This window comes from Perissodus microlepis, chromosome 23, assembly GCF_051167445.1.
Source record: "Perissodus microlepis isolate ML-2025 ecotype Zambia chromosome 23, ASM5116744v1, whole genome shotgun sequence".
NCBI lineage: Eukaryota > Metazoa > Chordata > Actinopteri > Cichliformes > Cichlidae > Perissodus > Perissodus microlepis.
Genome location: NC_140482.1, coordinates 9,742,142 through 9,760,932, shown reverse-complemented (window position 1 = coordinate 9,760,932; position 18,791 = coordinate 9,742,142). Strand labels below are relative to the sequence as shown.

Below are 18,791 nucleotides of genomic sequence, written 5' to 3'. Positions count from 1 at the left end.
ACTCAACTGTGCGGCTAATCAGATGAGTGTAAATATTCAGTCCTCTTGCAAAGAAGCCATGTGATAAATCTGTTAGCATTAGGATCAGTAATGCTGGTTCATAAATGCCTGACTTTTTAAATGCCTTTACCGTGTTAGTTTCTATATCAAATACACACAACATGCAGAAATGCTAGAAAAGAGCAAGTCTGTCGTGTTTAGAACCTTTCTGCTAAACACACAGATTGTTAGCAATACAAAGAGGAGACAAGAAAGAGATAAAGCGACTCACAGATGGCATTCAGCAGAGAATATTTTGCTCGGGGCCAATGTTTGAGACCTCTGTATGCTCGATTCAAAGAATGTCATTTGTCTAGTTACTCAACAGAGCGCTGTAGCAACAGAACATTCTGTAGAGCATGTGTGCGTCTGTACCTCAGCCCACCCTTGATATTTTCTTCCCTGTCACTCAACAGCTTGGCACTAAAGGCAAAAGTCCTTGACCTACACCCACCCGGCAACAATACTCTTTTGTAGCTCAAAATATTTGGTTTAAAAATATATTTGACACGCTCTTATTGTTGTACTTTTCCATTTTGTTTTGTTTTCTTCTGTGTGAGCCCAGTTCACCAAAATGCCCACAATCTGAAGTTTGCCTTCAAACAGCCTTCTGTCATTTTGAATGCCAAATGTAAGTGTTCCACAACGATGAAGCATCAAACAGCAGTTTTTCACCAACTCATTTATTCCTTTCTAATTGACATGAAGCTGCTACTTCATCCTGCCAAAGTAATAAGCTAATGCTCTCTGGCATTGACTGTTTGCTGTTTTCTACTGATAGTCCTGAAGTGCATGAAACTCACTGGGGTAATTAATCATTCAGTCAAACAAACAAGTATACCAAGAAACAGAGAAACATATACACATAAATAAATATTGTATTTGTTTAGCCTGGCAGCCATTAACAGCACAAGTACTTTTTCCCATATTTGTTGTAATCATGAAAATTTGTTATATAATTACTGAATTCAAAAGAGGACTTTCTGCATTAAATTACATTTTAATTTATATAATTTACTTTTCTAAATGTGTATTTCTTACCTGTATTTTGTTGACATTTTAGAGCAAGGGCGTCTAACATCTAAGGCTTTTCTAACTAGATTTCACTAGATATAGTGTAACTAACACTTGTAATATATTAGAAAGATATTGTATAGTTCGACACTTTAATACAGCCACTTATTTCTGGAACTGCTTACCTGCTAGTCTGAAGCACATTTAAAGTTTTCTGTACAACTAGTCCTGGTAAACATTTGGCCAGAACTACAGCACTGCATAACACATTGACTATATATTAATTGTGTATATAGTGCATGAACTCATATTATAAAAATTGTTGTGTTTTTACTAGTTTGTTTAGGTATGTGTTTGCCTTAAGTGCTCATTTACCACATTTAGTACTTGGTTACATTATTATATATTTCAATGTCACTCAAGGGACTGGCGTTGGAAAATAACTTGGGCTAAATACACATGTACAGAACATGGGGACCCAGTCTCTGAAATTACCAGTGTTTTTCTGTTCATGACCCTTCTTCGGCTCCTTTCAGCATCTATTCCGACATAAACTGTGGGCAAAAGAGGTCATTTTATGTTGAGGCATAAAAACTGGCAACGCTGTTCTTACACAGTAACCCAGTACTGCTGTGAATACTGTGCAACCTATGTGGCTAAAGATATTGTTAATTTCAAAGAAAGCTAGTATACTATAGGGATTTGTAATGTTCACTGTACCTTATTTTATAGTACATTTTTGGACATCAACTTTTAAAGTCTAGTCCACATATAAAGCAACTTGCTTGACGCTCAATTGCATAGATAACCATTAATGACTATGATGTACATCCCAGGCTTTAATTGCCTAGGTAAACTTCATGTACAGTTCCAGACTTTAACCTTGATATTTTACTATTTAACTCACTGTAGATATTAATAATAAAGAATATCAAATGTAGAAAGTATATTTTAACAGCAGCTTATGTGAAGTCCTCCTAAGACAATAAGATGATATCTGTTAATTATTTCCCGTACTGTAGATACTATGAATTTGTAAGTTTTCTTATTTAAAAGAAATGTACCAGCTCAAATTGTTATGGTTACTTCATTTTAATGGAGGGTGACACAATATCAACTAAAAATCAAGAAAAAACTAATTACCTTAAAGTCAGCCTATGTAAAACAGATTAGAATCAGTCAGTTACAGATAATCCTGATCACACCTACCCACAGAATCAATGTCTTTGATTCCAACCTCACCACCGCCATGGGCAGGACCAAACAGCTGTCAAAAGACATCAGGGACAAGACTGTAGACCTTGACACGGCTGAAATGCAACACAGGACCACAAGACCATCAGCAACAAGCTTGGTGAGAAGCTGACAACTGTTGGTACAATTATTCAGAAATATAAAATATGGAGGAAAAAAAAAAGTATGATCCAAAGAGCATGTCTGTGAAGGTTCTCAGTCATCCAGGTCATCGTAGTCAAAGGAGCTTGCAAAGAAAAGCATCTGGACTTCTTTAAGTTTACTTGAAGACGTTTCACCTCTCATCCGAGAAGCTTCTTCAGTTCTAAGGTCAAATGGTGGAGAGTCCCAGATATAAACCTAGTGGGAGTATCCCCCCACAGAGGGACAAAAGGACCCCCTGATGATCTTCTAATCGCCTGAGCCAAGGTGTGAAACTGGGTGTGGGTCCCAATCAGCCAGAGTTTCGGGTGTGTTCATTGTGAAACCTGGCCCCACCTTATCATGCGAATTCCTGAGGTCAGATGGCCCAGGATGTGAGTGGGCGTTAAGGCGTCTGGGAAGGGATCTCAAAACTGGATTATAGATGGCAGAGAGTTGGTGTCGTAAACCCCCGCCTCTGTTCAAAGATGGTCGCTCACAGTGGACATAGATGGCTTCTTTCACTCCTCTTTCAAACCATCTGTCCTCTCTGTCCAAAATGTGAACATTGGCATCCTCGAAAGAGTGTCCTTTATCCTTAAGATGCAGATGGACTGCTGAGTCTTGTCCTGTGGAGGTGGCTCTTCTGTGTTGTGCCATGCGCTTGTGAAGTGGCTGTTTGGTCTCTCCAATGTAGAGGTCTGGGCATTCCTCGCTGCACTGTACAGCATACACCACATTGTTAAGTCTGTGTTTTGGCGTTTTGTCTTTCGGGTGAACCAGTTTTTGTCTGAGCGTGTTGCTGGGTCTGAAATGCACCGGGATGTCATGCTTGGAGAAAACTCTCCTAAGTTTTTCTGATACACCGGCTACATAGGGGATGACAGTGTTGTTGCGTCTGTCCTTCTTATCCTCCCTCGTTGGTGTCTGGTCTTCTTTTCTGTGCCTCTTTGCTGACTTTAAGAACGCCCATTTAGGATAGCCGCACGTTTTGAGTGCTTCCTTTACACACACGGCTATCCTAAATGGGCGTTCTTAAAGTCAGCAAAGAGGCACAGAAAAGAAGACCAGACACCAACGAGGGAGGATAAGAAGGACAGACGCAACAACATTGTCATCCCCTATGTAGCCGGTGTATCAGAAAAACTTAGGAGAGTTTTCTCCAAGCATGACATCCCGGTGCATTTCAGACCCAGCAACACGCTCAGACAAAAACTGGTTCACCCGAAAGACAAAACGCCAAAACACAGACTTAACAATGTGGTGTATGCTGTACAGTGCAGCGAGGAATGCCCAGACCTCTACATTGGAGAGACCAAACAGCCACTTCACAAGCGCATGGCACAACACAGAAGAGCCACCTCCACAAGACAAGACTCAGCAGTCCATCTGCATCTTAAGGATAAAGGACACTCTTTCGAGGATGCCAATGTTCACATTTTGGACAGAGAGGACAGATGGTTTGAAAGAGGAGTGAAAGAAGCCATCTATGTCCACTGTGAGCGACCATCTTTGAACAGAGGCGGGGGTTTACGACACCAACTCTCTGCCATCTATAATCCAGTTTTGAGATCCCTTCCCAGACGCCTTAACGCCCACTCACATCCTGGGCCATCTGACCTCAGGAATTCGCATGATAAGGTGGGGCCAGGTTTCACAATGAACACACCCGAAACTCTGGCTGATTGGGACCCACACCCAGTTTCACACCTTGGCTCAGGCGATTAGAAGATCATCAGGGGGTCCTTTTGTCCCTCTGTGGGGGGATACTCCCACTAGGTTTATATCTGGGACTCTCCACCATTTGACCTTAGAACTGAAGAAGCTTCTCGGATGAGAGGTGAAACGTCTTCAAGTAAACTTAAAGAAGTCCAGACGCTTTTCTTTGCAAGCTCCTTTGACATCCAAAGAGCATCATCCCAACAGTCAAGCATAAAAGTGTAAAAATTATGCTCTACTGCTGCTTTTCTGCTAAGGGCATGATAACTTCACCACATCAAGGTTCCAGTGGATGGGGTCACGTACCATAAAATCTTGGATTAAAAACTTGTTTCTTCAGCCAAAAGAGCAAACTTACAGAATATATACATTTGGAGCTGACAACAAATGTATATATGTCAGAATATTGCGGTTGTAAAATCCTTCCTTTGGCACCTTTGGGACATTCTAATAAAATCAGCTCAAATCTAAACACAACCATCACTCCCACAGCTATCAGCGGATGGAGATGCACCTTTTAACTTGCATGGCCCTTGTAATGGCTGTTGTTAGTACTCCCCTTGATCTAAATTATCCATCCACCTTTTCATCTCCAGCCATCTATTGCTGCAATCATAAAAAAAAGCAGGCATATGTTTGAATGTATGACATATAGAGTTTTAGTGATGCTCTTAATGTGAATGAAGATGGAGCCATCCAGACTCTTAACAATGAAGGGAAATGGACGAGCTCCAATTATGCCATGCTACATGAAGAGGAGGACTCATTAGGATCATTTCAGTTTTCTGTTGCTTAAGAGGGAGTCATTTGAATCATTACATATCATGGTGCTTGACTTAAAAGGGGATTTTTCCATCATTATGTCTTTGAACCACACCAATAAAGTACTGCAGTGCATTATTATGTGACTACTTCTTTTATGAAGTAAATGGCTCTGCTGTTTCACACAAATCTGTCTCATGCTGGGGATTTTTCATAATAGCTTACATGACTTTGGGAGCAGTAAATCGCTTATGAAGCCGTTCATATGCTAGTGTTCACCCATTAGACTAACTCGCTTGGTAGCTTTTTTTATTGGGATGTGCTCACTATTAAAAATGCTAATGCTAATAATAATAATAATGCTAATAATAATGCTAATAATAATAATAATAATGGTTCTGCAACACGCAGAACCTGTATAAAAAAGGCCAAAGCCGACTGTACTTCCTCAGGAGGCTGAGGTCTTTCAACATCTGCAGGAAGCTCCTGAGGATGTTTTACCAGTCAGTGGTCGCAAGAGTCCTTTTCTATGGCGTGGTGTGCTGGGGGAGCAGCACAGCAAAGAGGGACTCATCCAGACTGGAGAAACTAATCAGGAAGGCTGGCTCTGTGGTCGGCATGAAGCTGGACACTCTGATGACAGTGGCAGAGAAGAGGACCTTAAAGAAACTGATGGACATTATGAACAATGCCGGGCATCCTCTGCACACGGTCGTAAACAATCAGAGGAGCCTATTCAGCGACAGGCTGCTTCTCCCCAAGTCAAAAACCAACAGACTTAAAAACTCCTTTGTCCCACACGCCATCAGACTGTTTAACTCCTCACTGGAGGGGAGAGGGAGGAGAAACAGGGGGACAAGGGAGGGCGGGAACAACTGAGTTGTAGGTGCTTTTCTACACTGTGCAATATTTGCAATATTTGTTTTTTGTTTTGTCTTTTTTTTTCTTATATTTGACTGTGCAATAACCACTGTGCAATATACTCACTCAAATGAGCAATCCTATTTATCCATATTGTATATTCTGTATATATATATGTGTATATGTGTATATATGGTGTATTTATTTATGCTTATATCCTTACTCTCTTTCCCCGTAATGTATCTGTAACATGCAACTTCTTTCGGTGCTTTGCTACTGGAAACTGAATTTCCCGGAGGAACCCACCCGAGGGATTAATAAAGTTTCATCTAATCTAATCTAATAATAACCATTCATTCCTTTTTCTTGCCCACTTATCCTACAGCTGTCCCCATCGTAGTATTTGTACTGCGGTGCCAAAGCTCAGTGAAATGTGTCTCAAAACAGAACCAGTGGCAATTAGCTGTGCAAGTCGACACATCTTAATTGAATATGCCTCCAGCTATGGCCAAGCTTGTGATTGTCAAGTCAATGGAAAAATCTAACTAGTGCAGAGTTTCTGGCGCTTTGTGGTTTGTGTGTGTTTGTCTGCTGTAACCTAAATTTCAAATGTGTATTGTAACTCTTTCTTCAATATTGGATATAGGCCACTCAGTCAACTCCTCACAGTTGCCCTTTGGATCTATCTGTCTCTTATAAAATAAGTCGGGTATACAGAGGGTGGTTTCATGATAACCTTGTGTTAATGTTACTCTGACATACTTAAAAAAGACAAAAATAAAATACAAAAATAAAGATGTTATGCCAACAATGTACATATGATAATATTGTAATTGTGTTATTGTTCTTTCTATATGCTTTCGTAAAGACACGAGTACCAATTCTCACTACCTTCTAATGGAGCAGACGTGCTAGAACATAAAAAAAAACAGGTAAAATCTGATATTGTGATGGCTCCTTTACACAAATTTATAGGGATGTAAGTAATGGTATTACATGCTGCTGCATGGTCATTAGTTTATGCTATTTTACCATTCTACAGAATGGTAAAAAAACAACCCTTAAATCTATTTTAAAAATTACATTAAAACAGAGCTTGTAAAAAAACAAACCAATAATTGAGTAGGTTTCTTTTAGTTATTAGAATTCTTTCATTAATACACAAAAATATCTTATTTAATATACAAACACTAATTAAAAAACACCAGTGTAGACCAATTTGAATATAGGGCCTGGAATAAAATATTTCCAGAAATATTACAGGATTAATTTTTCAGAGATTTGTGTGTATTTCATTTCTAATCAGCGAGCTCGTATTAGGTAGGCGGGCTGACAACTTTCTCACAAATTATTTTGGCATTTTAAACCAACTGTACAATTTTAGGTTAAATTAGTTTGACGGGAATGATCTTTGTTTGTTGCACGTTTTCTGTCATCTGATAAAAATACTATATATATCATTGAATTATGCTTCTTAAATACACTCACATGATGACAGGGACTATATGGAGATAAATATATTATTATACAAAAGCCATTTAAAAGAGTAGTAAATCCAACAATGGTGATGCTTTTCCTCCATTTGCTTCATTGCTCACGTTTCTATGTGCTAGGCAATATTGAGGATTTGTAAATTATAGCAGGCAAAATGGTCAAATGTGCTCCTCACCGTGTACAGTCAGTGTGCAGCCAGCTAAACCTCGGTCAGTCCCTGCCCTGCCGTCTGGCCCAGACGAACAGCAGTGATGCATCAGCGCATATGACTAGACAGGGCATTCTTACACCCACCAGGCTACTGCTGTGTAGCATGGCGTGGAGCAAAAAGGGAGAGAGAGAGAAACAGAAAAAGTGCTTGGTCTCAATCTGACCCCTCTAGTCTACGTGAATGTCAGTGTTAAATGAGAGGCAAATATAAGCGAAGCTGTTCAATGCGGGAGCAAGCACAGAAATTAATGCTGGGATCCCTTTTTCTTTTTCCTTTTTAAGATCTTTACACACAACTTAGGGAAACTAAGGCAAATTCAATTGATTTAACGGTTTTGGCTCAGTGGTTTTACTGTAATTAATACATTTCATTTAAAAACAATTAGCAAGGCTCTGGGGTCGCTACTACATGTGACATAAGGATATTTTATTTTTTTAACCAATCAATCCACTTCATTTGAAGTGATTCTAGACGCACAGACACAAATGGTAATGAGGCTACTACATATTCCTGTTTTGTACATTACCATTAAATTGGATTTCTTTGTTTTCAGTGTGACACTGACTACATTTTGCTCCCATGTTTGATCTTTTTTTTTTCTCTGTTAAAATCATCATTAGAGCACACTGAACCAGCTCTCACTGCTTTACCTTCACACACTGATTGAAGAGGATAGCCAAACTTTAATAGTTTCTCTTTCAGTGGACAATGAGCCTTATACAGACGGTTTAAATACATCTATATAGTATTCAAACAATGTCCCCTATAAACTTTTAAGTAGTGGAGGTATACTACTTTTTTTTATTATTTTTTAATTAGTTGCATTGAGTTTTCAGCACTTTTAAAATCTCAAAATGTGGAATTGATTTCTTTTAGTATTTTACTGTTTTTTTAGGGAAGAGAGTCTTGTTACAGTAGACTCATTGGACGGTTTATGTTTAAATTCAAGACTTCAAGGCAGTTTTCAGATTTGGAATTGTTGTAAAATGTTGAATAAATTGCTATTTTCCAAACCACTCGGCTTGAAGTGAACCTGTTATGTTAATCTTCAGCTCCATTGTTTCATACTTGGGCTAGAATTACTTTACATGAGTCACAAATCAAAGTAATCATTATTTTGAACCGTACTCGCCAGTCCCCTCCACATGCTTTCTTGTTCCTGTCATCCACACCTGCGAAATGTCAGACTGTTCTCCAAGAAGCCAATTTAGTACTTTTACTCTAGAATCTTCTACCACCATTCAAAGCATTCATGGTTTACTTCTCTTGCTCCTGCTTGCTGCTTACAATGAATTACAAAATTGATCTCTTCTACATAGAAAAGATCGGATGCTGTTTATAAAGACTACGCTACATATTGTTTTACATTGATATATTGCATAGATTTATGGAGGCTTTCACCAGCTTTAATAAGAAAAAGTCTTTTATATGTGTATCTCCTGCACAGTTAGAGTTCTTTTGAAATCTTTTGGTTTTCCACCATCATAAGTGTTTTGTTTGATCTCACTGCAGTGCAGTTGAAGAAATATTCTGCATGCGCCCGCTCTATCAGCTTGAATGAGCTGAAGGTCAACTTTAAGTGAAAGCACAACTATTCAGCAAAACACTGTATAATGGACAAAAGAGTGCAGGCATACACAACAAGAAAGCGTGAGGCTTTAGCTCCCTATAGGCTCCTGTGTTCCTTTATAGGCACGTCTCTCTGTCAGCGTTCAGCGTTAGCCACTAAACAGCTCCAGTGTTTACGTTTTAGATCCGTTTCAAAGCGACACATTTGTTGGAAACGCTCTAAATGAAACCCAGGAACGCCTGCCTCCAGTTAAAAAGGACCTGGAAACCTGCAGTTTCAGGTAATTGCCACTTCCTTCCCACGCACAACATTTTACAGGAGATTTTAAAATTCTTCACTGGAGGCCAGGTGAGGAGCTTCCAGATGATTAATCCATCACAAAAGAGAAGCTCTCAGTTAAAGAATAAAAAACAGACACAGACACACAACAGGCTGGTGTGTGTCAGCTGTCGCTGGCTGATTCGTCTGTGTTACCCTTGATTTTTTTTTTTGAGTGTGTGCGTGTGTGTTTTTATCCGTCGCGTCATGTAACTGACAGATCTCGCAGACTCGTCTTTACTGTTTATCTCGCCGCGCTGCCTGATTTATGCGGCCATAAATAAATGATTCATGCTCACGAGTGTGTGTTGCAGTCATTACAGATTTGCTGCATCATTCCACGTCTGGCTTTAAGAAGCAACCCCCACCCCGCCCTAGGAGCGAGTCTCACCAATTTGACGACAAGCTGATCTGTCACAAGATCTACCCCCACTGTGCTGATCTGTCTGCGGATCCCTCCACCCCTCACACACGCCCCCCTCCCTCCTCCTCTCGGAGTTACATCACTCTCTCAGAAGTTGTTGTCACCTAGGAGAACATTGCAGGCTGAACAGACCAACAAGCAAACTGGTACATGCAGCTGACAAGCTGTTAGTCTTCAGATATCCTCTCATCAAAAGCCAGAGCACGCAGGCTGACTCTGCTGCACTTTCTTTTTGGTTGGGGGGGCGTTCACAGAAGCAGGTAAGACTTTGCACACTCACACACTCACTTGAAAGCCACGACACCTCTCTCCTCTGGTGATTAAATGGTTTCACTGTGCCACTGTAATGCACAGAGTGCATTTTCATTAGGCTCTCAGGGTGAACGCATGAAGCACAAGAGGGAAGAAAAGATGGCGGGGGGGGGGGCAAATAGGACAGAGCACCAGGGAACCTAAACAAATGCAACGCTCGCCACGCGGCCCTCAGGGAGAGCTTGAGAGGTAAACACATTTTTGCAGGGCGCTGTATTGCTTTTTCACAATTACCGGTAAACAAGACCAGGCCTTCCTCAGCGAGGTCTTAGGTATTCTTGTGTAATTTTCACTAATCTTTCCTCCAAGGTTGTTGTCGAGAGAGAAAGCTCATCTGACCCAGAAACTAGCGGCCAATAATGGGCGTAATTAACACAGCGGGAAAACTGATATGATGTTCGTGCCGCATATACCCTCCACCCATCTCTATCTTTAACCCTTCTCTCCGTGGCAGTTTCTCAAAACCTGAGAAAATGAGCGCTCACCCCTCCACCCTTCCCCACCCTCCTCCGCCCATCCAGCTCCTTCTTTCTTTACTTCTCCGGGTTGCTTCTCTCTTGTATATCTTTCGGCCTTCACGCTCTCGCTGTATCTCTCCTCTGTTCCCCTTTCTGCATTTCACACAGGCACTTGATACATCTCACATGCTCCCCACAACTTTCCGCATCTTTCTCCAGTTCAACAGTGCCACCCGGTGTCTCAGCCCCTGAACAGTATTTTTTACATAACCATTGTTGATGAGGTTTTCATTTTGAACATCTGCTCATATCTCATTTTTTTCCTTCCCCTCCCTCATTAAGGCTGTTAGATTTTATTGATGTCAGCTTTGCCTGCATATTAATGATTTATTTGTGTGCCCACCACAACAGGTTTGATTAACTGAACAAGACTTTTTTTTTTTGAGGTACCATCTACCGTGACACTTTTTCTCTCACCCTGCCATCCAATATTAACTAAAATGCAAGTTGTTGGTATAGCAACTTGTGTTGGATATGTGAGGCTAAATGTATGTGACATGAATCTGTAAAACCTCCAGACATACAACCAAGAGTACTATATAACACTATATACTATATATAACTATATAACACAACACTTGGGGTGCCAACAGGAAATGCCAACAAACACCAATGGGTGTAAACATCTATCAGGTTATACACAAACAACAAATTTGTCTTGGTGGCTTGGCGAGCAACACTGGTACAGAAAGTGAATATTTATATAAAAGTGCTGAGAGATATTAGAATAGAAATGAAGATATATGTAAATCTTATGAAAGGGTTCATGGGAAAACATGTACACGTACTTCATTAAATTGGCCAAAGTAAAGGTCTTTAGATTAAGATGGTCTTATTGCATTTCTTTTATTTTTTAAAGTAAAGCAACTGGAAATGTGAAAAAGGGGCCAAAATCAAAATAGTGGACTTCCTGGTGGGTCGTGGGTCCTAGCAGCTTTTATGTACATCCTACAATATTACATGTGCTTGTTGATTTTCAGGTATTTGTGAACAATCATTTTCAACAGAATCTACATATAAGAGATATAACTATAAACCTATATATAAGCTTTAAGCTTATTCTTGTTTTTTAGACACTATGTCAATACTTGTAAAATGCTGCCCCCTTGTGGTCACAGTTTTGTTTCATTTTTCCAAAAGAATCATAAATAATGCACCTTTAAAATTATTAAAACAAAAGTACTGATTAAGTAGAATAACACGTAATATATTATTGGATGTTAATTAGCCTGTTGATTTATTAATGTGTCTTGCATACAGCTGAGCAGCTTCATCTGTAAGAATACATCATACGATGTTAGACGTTTTCGATTTTTATATGTAGCTACAGCTTCATTACTGTACAGCTTAAAATAGTTTCAAATGCAAACACAGAATAATAGCAGCGGTAAAAAAAATATAATTAAAATGGCACTGTAGTTCAAAAACATGTTACAATACGCTGAATATAATTTTTTCTTATTCCTTTTTATACCAGACTTCCCTTCAGTGCAGCAAAGGCTTTCTGTGTGTCTGGGTGTGTATGTGTGGCTGGGTTGAGGGTCAATGCACTCTTAATCCATTTAATTTACTGAGAAAATTGAAACCGTTCCTCTCATACTAAATATTCAGCCCTCGGCCTGAGTCATTTATTTAGATACTGCTAATATGAATCATTTATGGCCTGAGATTTTTATTTTGTTCATTCTTTAGAGAATCTACTTTATGGAATGACTGAATTCCTGAAGTGCCATATGTTCAACATGGAAAACAAATGATATTCATTGTCAATAAGATTTTAAGGAGTGACTTTGAAACTATAATAGCTGTACATGTAATTACATTGCATTATCTGTGTAGAGAGACCAGGTCTGATGTTACATTTATTTAACTTGGAAGTTGGAAATTTGTGAATTCCGATCTAAAAAGACATGATTCCTTATGCCAAATGTCAAATCAACATGGCTGACAGCTTCTTTGGCATTTGGCGTATGAAGTAGCTAAATCAAAGGTTCCTATTTTTACCGCGCAGCTAGGTGTAACTGAATAAGCTGATGGAAAAATGCCATTTCTCTTTTGCTTTTTGCAATCCCTTGTGCTAGAAAACATTCCAACACTCTGACCCTTAAAGAAAAAGTTTGCCATCTCACAGTGTAAAACACAGTATCCATCATTGGGCCCCTGGAGGCATTTCATGATGAGGTGTTGTAAATACAGCTTGTGCTGAGGCTGTTTTCCCTCAAACTGCATCATCCGTTTGTAATTGCAGTGTGTGGTTTCATACGTTTCCCATAAGGGCGTGTTCCTGAAATCCCCTCAACAGACTGAAAGTGAAATTCTGTTTATTAGAGACAACATATTCCATCAAAAAACACCAGAGTAGGAGTCTGGACTTCTTTAAGTTACTTGAAGATGTTTCACCTCTCATCCGAGAAGCTTCTTCAGTTCTAAGGTCAAATGGTGGAGAGTCCCAGATATAAACCTAGTGGGAGTATCCCCCCACAGAGGGACAAAAGGACCCCCTGATGATCCTCTAATCGCCTGAGCCAAGGTGTGAAACTGGGTGTGGGTCCCAATCAGCCAGAGTTTCGGGTGTGTTCATGGTGAAACCTGGCCCCACCTTATCATGCGAATTCCTGAGGTCAGATGGCCCAGGATGTGAGTGGGCGTTAAGGCGTCTGGGAAGGGATCTCAAAACTGGATTATAGATGGCAGAGAGTTGGTGTCGTAAACCCCCGCCTCTGTTCAAAGATGGTCGCTCACAGTGGACATAGATGGCTTCTTTCACTCCTCTTTCAAACCATCTGTCCTCTCTGTCCAAAATGTGAACATTGGCATCCTCGAAAGAGTGTCCTTTATCCTTAAGATGCAGATGGACTGCTGAGTCTTGTCCTGTGGAGGTGGCTCTTCTGTGTTGTGCCATGCGCTTGTGAAGTGGCTGTTTGGTCTCTCCAATGTAGAGGTCTGGGCATTCCTCGCTGCACTGTACAGCATACACCACATTGTTAAGTCTGTGTTTTGGCGTTTTGTCTTTCGGGTGAACCAGTTTTTGTCTGAGCGTGTTGCTGGGTCTGAAATGCACCGGGATGTCATGCTTGGAGAAAACTCTCCTAAGTTTTTCTGATACACCGGCTACATAGGGGATGACAATGTTGTTGCGTCTGTCTTTCTTATCCTCCCTCGCTGGTGTCTGGTCTTCTTTTCTGTGCCTCTTTGCTGACTTTAAGAACGCCCATTTAGGATAGCCGCACGTTTTGAGTGCTTCCTTTACATGTGTGTGTTCCTTCTTTTTTCCTTCAGGCTTAGAGGGAACATGTTCTGCCTGGTGGTGTAGGGTCCTAATTACTCCAAGTTTGTGTTCCAAAGGGTGATGGGAGTCAAAGAGGAGGTACTGGTCCGTGTGTGTGGGCTTCCGGTAAACTTCGATGTTGAGTTTGTCGTTCTCTTCAATGTGCACAGCGCAGTCCAGGAAAGGCAAACAGTTGTCCTTTGTGTCTTCCCTGGTGAACTTGATGTTTTTATCCAAAGCGTTGATGTGCGCAGTGAAGGATTCCACTTCTTGTGCCCATGGGCTCCCCCGTGTCACCTATTGTAGCCAACCTTTACATGGAGGAAGTGGAAAGGAAGGCTCTTGGCTCTTTCAAAGGAAGAGTACCCAGCCACTGGTACAGATATGTGGACGACACCTGGGTCAAAATCAAGACACAAGAAGTGGAATCCTTCACAGACACCAGAGTAGGAGGAAAGCAGGCCAAGCTATAATAAAATAATTAATAATAATGATGCTTTGTTTTAATCTGCACTATGATATGTTGGATTATGTATCCATATTGATGGGACACTGACAGGACAGGGGCCTGAACTCTTCAGTTGCTTCAATTGACTAAGGTGACTGTCAACACACATCCTGAATCACGATGCAGACACACAGTTGACCCTATCACATAATGTATGTTAAATATGCAGATCTAGATAAATCTAAATAATCTTATTTAATGGGTAGCTTCTCAAAATTAGGGATGTCTTTGGACGTCTTGTTCAATTGCTCAAGTGAAATCAAATGGTTCCTGGATCCTGATCCCTGGATCCTCAGTTCTGGTAATTCCAAATCCTTGGGAAAGATGCAGAACCTCCAAAATTACAATCAGCTTTTGTGTGTGTGTTTCGGAGAGTCACTAAAAGCACTGAATGGAGATGATAAACAGCTGCATAGATGGTAAATGTAGCACTTATTGTAAACCACACTGATTGGTGGATATAAAAGCAGTCCATTTTGTAAGTTGCTACGTTTCTGCCACAGTGGTCACTCAGGAATGATGAAGCAGATAATGTGCCACATAAATGTGCACATAACCTCCCGCTACACTTTCACATAAAGACTAAACGACACTAAATTCAGAATTTTCCATTTTTTTTCTTCATAAAGTCTTACCGCAGTGCAGTGCTACATGCAATTTTTAGTTCTGGCACTTACATCTCCTCTGTAAATATTCCCCATAATATCTTATGACTCTGCTGCATCTACATGACTGAAAGATAAAAGGGAACTCAATGTGCTCTTCCTTATTCTCGGTCAGATTTACACTGCCCAAAGTGTTATATTATATTTAACTTTGGTTAAAGTTTCCAATAATGTACATATGTGCAAGTAATACCGAGATCTAAAAGCTCATGCTTCAAACTGCTCGAAATGTTTTGTTTTAGGCAGTTTTTCTTGTCAAGCTTTTCCCCCATTTGATCCTTTTTATCCAGTGTTTTGTGCTTTCCCACAAAGTGTACCTAGATAGCAGAAATTATGAAAGAAAGAACACACAAAAAAGATCTAATTGAAGAAGATTTTAATCTAATTTTAATAAACCGTAAAACACTGCATAAAGAACTGTGACTAAAAGCATAAACAGCCTGAGTGTGTTGCAGAAGGAAGCTTTAGATTGATGAGAGATAAAAGACACTTGCTGTTATGTTCTGGATGGTTTTTGGTGTCAGCTGTTTTTTTTTTTTAATTTCTTTAAACTAATGCTAATGTTCATCTGCCGTCTGGAAGCTGCATATGCAGACACAGCATCGTCTTCACTCTTCTGGACTGTGTTGGTTGCATTTGTGAGCTGCTTTTCAGCTTCTCTGCAGTACCGCATCGTTTCACTGCTCCACAATGCTAGTGCCAATCCAACACAAGTCAGGACTAAGCTATCAGTGTGTGTGTGTGTGTGTGTGTGTGTGTCTGTGCATCTGGCACTCAGTCAGATACCTTTTGTAGTGTCCCTAAGAATGTGACTGGAGTCTCAAGTGGTCCCCACTCCCACGATGCTTCACTGCCAAACAAAGCTGATGTCAATCCTGGCAGAGTCGGTCAGGAGGAGTCCTCCTGCTAACTGTCCGTAAAACGGCCACACACATTCTCCAGCGTTACAACTTACTTTGTGTCCTCTCCATGTCAGCATTGGCCTCTTTCCCCCTGGGTCTTTTCACCATCTCTTCCAGCTAAGATATTTTCAAATCTGTTGTTCCCCTGCTTCTTTCCCCAAAGGACACCACTCCATCACTCTATGAAGACATTTTTTAAAGTTGTATCTCACAAAAAAATAAAAAATAAAATATGACTGTTGCTATTAATGTAACTGCTTTTTTCTCTTTTATAGATGCAGTCTATAAAAGAGAAAAAGCTGCCCACTTGTTACGTTCCCCTAAAAGGGTCCAGGCGATGAGGGAAAGTAACAAAAAGTGTCCAGGTGGGAAAAAGGATACGAGGAGGCAAAAGGGTTAAATTAAAGAGTTTTATTAAAGTTTCTATTAATAGCTCAACTAAAAGAGACAGGCAAGCCGCTATCACCATTTAAGGAAACAAACAAAAACCCAGGCATTGGTAAGTTAACTGAAAAGTAAAGAACAGCTTAGTGACCAAACACACTCCTCTCCACCGAGCAGGAGCAAGCAATCACAAAACACGGCTCACTAGCTATAGGGCTGCCACAAACGATTATTTTGATAGTTGACTAGTCACCGATTATTTTTGCGATTAGTCGACTAATCAGATCATGCATTCATTGGATGTACAGCGTACAGCTTATTGCACCAGCACGCATCTGCTCTTATATAACTATCATTAGCTTAAAGCTTTAAGTGTTTAAGGTATGTGCTAACTAAAAATAAAGACAAGATGATAGTTTATTAAATTTTAATGAAATCTGCAGGTTGTTTTGGTGAAGTTTAATAAACTCCTTGCTATCTAAAATATAACAGGACACCGGAGTATATTCTCGAGCATCTCACACTTCTGATAATCAGTTGTCTGCTTGACGTTTATTCAGCTGTGTAAAAACTATAACTTTAATCTCAGCCAAACCGATTTACTCAGGAACTAAAAAAAGCCAAACAATACCATTTTAAAATTATCTAAGTGAGTTATATATATTTAACCTGAGTAGCGAAAGACGGCGGTAGGTTTGAAAACGATTTGCCGGGAGTCCGGTGTTCTCACGGGCTCTAGTTACCCTTGCCCCCGGCTAGCTATCGAGCTAGTGGGTAACAGACGTCTCCGAAAACGTCAGAGCACTTTTGAAAATATGTGGTGTCTTGATAAACTGAACAGATATTTGAGGTTTACACAGTTACATTCTCGCCTAAAAATATGTTAAACGTTTATTTTGTGACCCAGAAAGAATAATAAGAGTAATATTAAAACAAACTAGCTGCCGCCATTGTTGGAAACTGATCTGGGCCGCGCTATGAATTCTGGGACAGAGCTACTTCTTCTTCGGGGTTTAACGGCAGCTGGCATCCTTGTACATGCAGTGCCTCCATCTTCTGTTTCAGTCCGTTATTACACTCTTAAATACTACTACTTATTCCTGCGTCTTTTGTGATCTTACAAAGCTTCAAACGACGCGTTGACTATTAAATCAGTCGTCGACGATTTTGATAGTCGACATAATCGTGACTAGTCGACTAATCGTGGCAGCCCTAACTAGCTACAACCAACAGATTTTAGTTGCGTTATTAATAGAAACCGTAATAAAACTCTTTAATTTAAGCATTTTGCCTCCGACTTCAGTGCTCCATGCTCCATCTTAGATATTTTTCCTGCTCTTTCCTCTGTCTGCTACTTCAAGCAGACATGCCACATATAGTCGTCTCAGACATAACACTTTGGCAGTTTGCCCACCATACAGCTACATGCTCATTTCAATTTACAGGAGGACTATGACGCTAGTATGAATAAATGTATGTATAGAGAAAACACACTTGAAATGATAATTAAAAATAATAATAATGATGATAGCGATTTACAACTGAAGGCCAATCCCCAAAGCGCTAAACTTGAGAAACAAGCTTTTTCTATCTAATCTTTTTCAATAAATGACTCCCTGACTGCTATTTAATTTTCACACAGCTTACTGACTGCAGAATGGAAGCTCTTTCAGCCATGTTTTCATACAAAATGTAAAACATTTTACATTTTTATAATTTGTAAAAATGTTTTAAACTAAAATCTCACACAGTAGAAACTGTTGTGACCCTCGAGTTACCACCGAGCAGTTCTTCAAACTCTTCCAACATCAGCTGTAATCATAGGTTTCTCACAAAGGTTAAACCTTTCAACAATTTTTCATTAGTAGCTAAAATGACGTGTTTCAGACAGAGGAACTCTAAATCTAAGCTAGCAGCATCACACTGGAAATTAGCATAACTGCTTCCTTGTAATTAAATATTAAGTGCATGTTGGCGCCACCTGCATAATAGAACAAAAATACTTGTGTTATATGAATTATAATCAATCCCCACTGACCCAAGAAGTTATGTCACTCCAGGCTCCCTTTGTTTTCTCCCTCTGGCACACCAAGTGAACTCGACCTCCTCATACTACAATATTACAGTAGTCCTCGTGCAGCCTAGTTGAAAAGTGCAGATTTTGTATTAAACTCTGCACTCTTTATATGTGTACTATACATCATTAAAGTCCATCCTCCCAAATGTAGCCTCTAATGCAGCTTTCAGTGAGCAAGCACCCAGCTCTCAATTTGAAGCAGAGCCAAAACTGAGATGGAAATCATACACGACGGGCTGAGTACAACTAACAACAAAGATAAAACTAAAATGTAGATTTATTGGCAAACATACATTTCTCAAGTAGATATACAGAGCAGCGAAAAAATGTTTTCAATTTTTAAAAACACAATAAATAGCAGCTGACAGCTA

At 39.9% G+C, this 18,791-nt stretch overlaps 1 long non-coding RNA gene across 2 annotated transcripts in view; it reads left to right on the top strand.

Annotated features, from left to right (window-relative positions):
• The first annotated feature begins 9,726 nt into the window (after positions 1-9,726).
• LOC146360929 (uncharacterized) overlaps positions 9,727-18,791 on the top strand; it is a 122,894-nt gene continuing 113,829 nt past the window's right edge. The window contains exon 1 of one of the 2 annotated variants that reach the window (XR_014799496.1): positions 9,727-10,046. This is a non-coding gene — a long non-coding RNA (uncharacterized LOC146360929). The remainder of the gene's footprint in view (positions 10,047-18,791) is intronic. The other variant, XR_014799495.1, reaches the window with a different exon arrangement.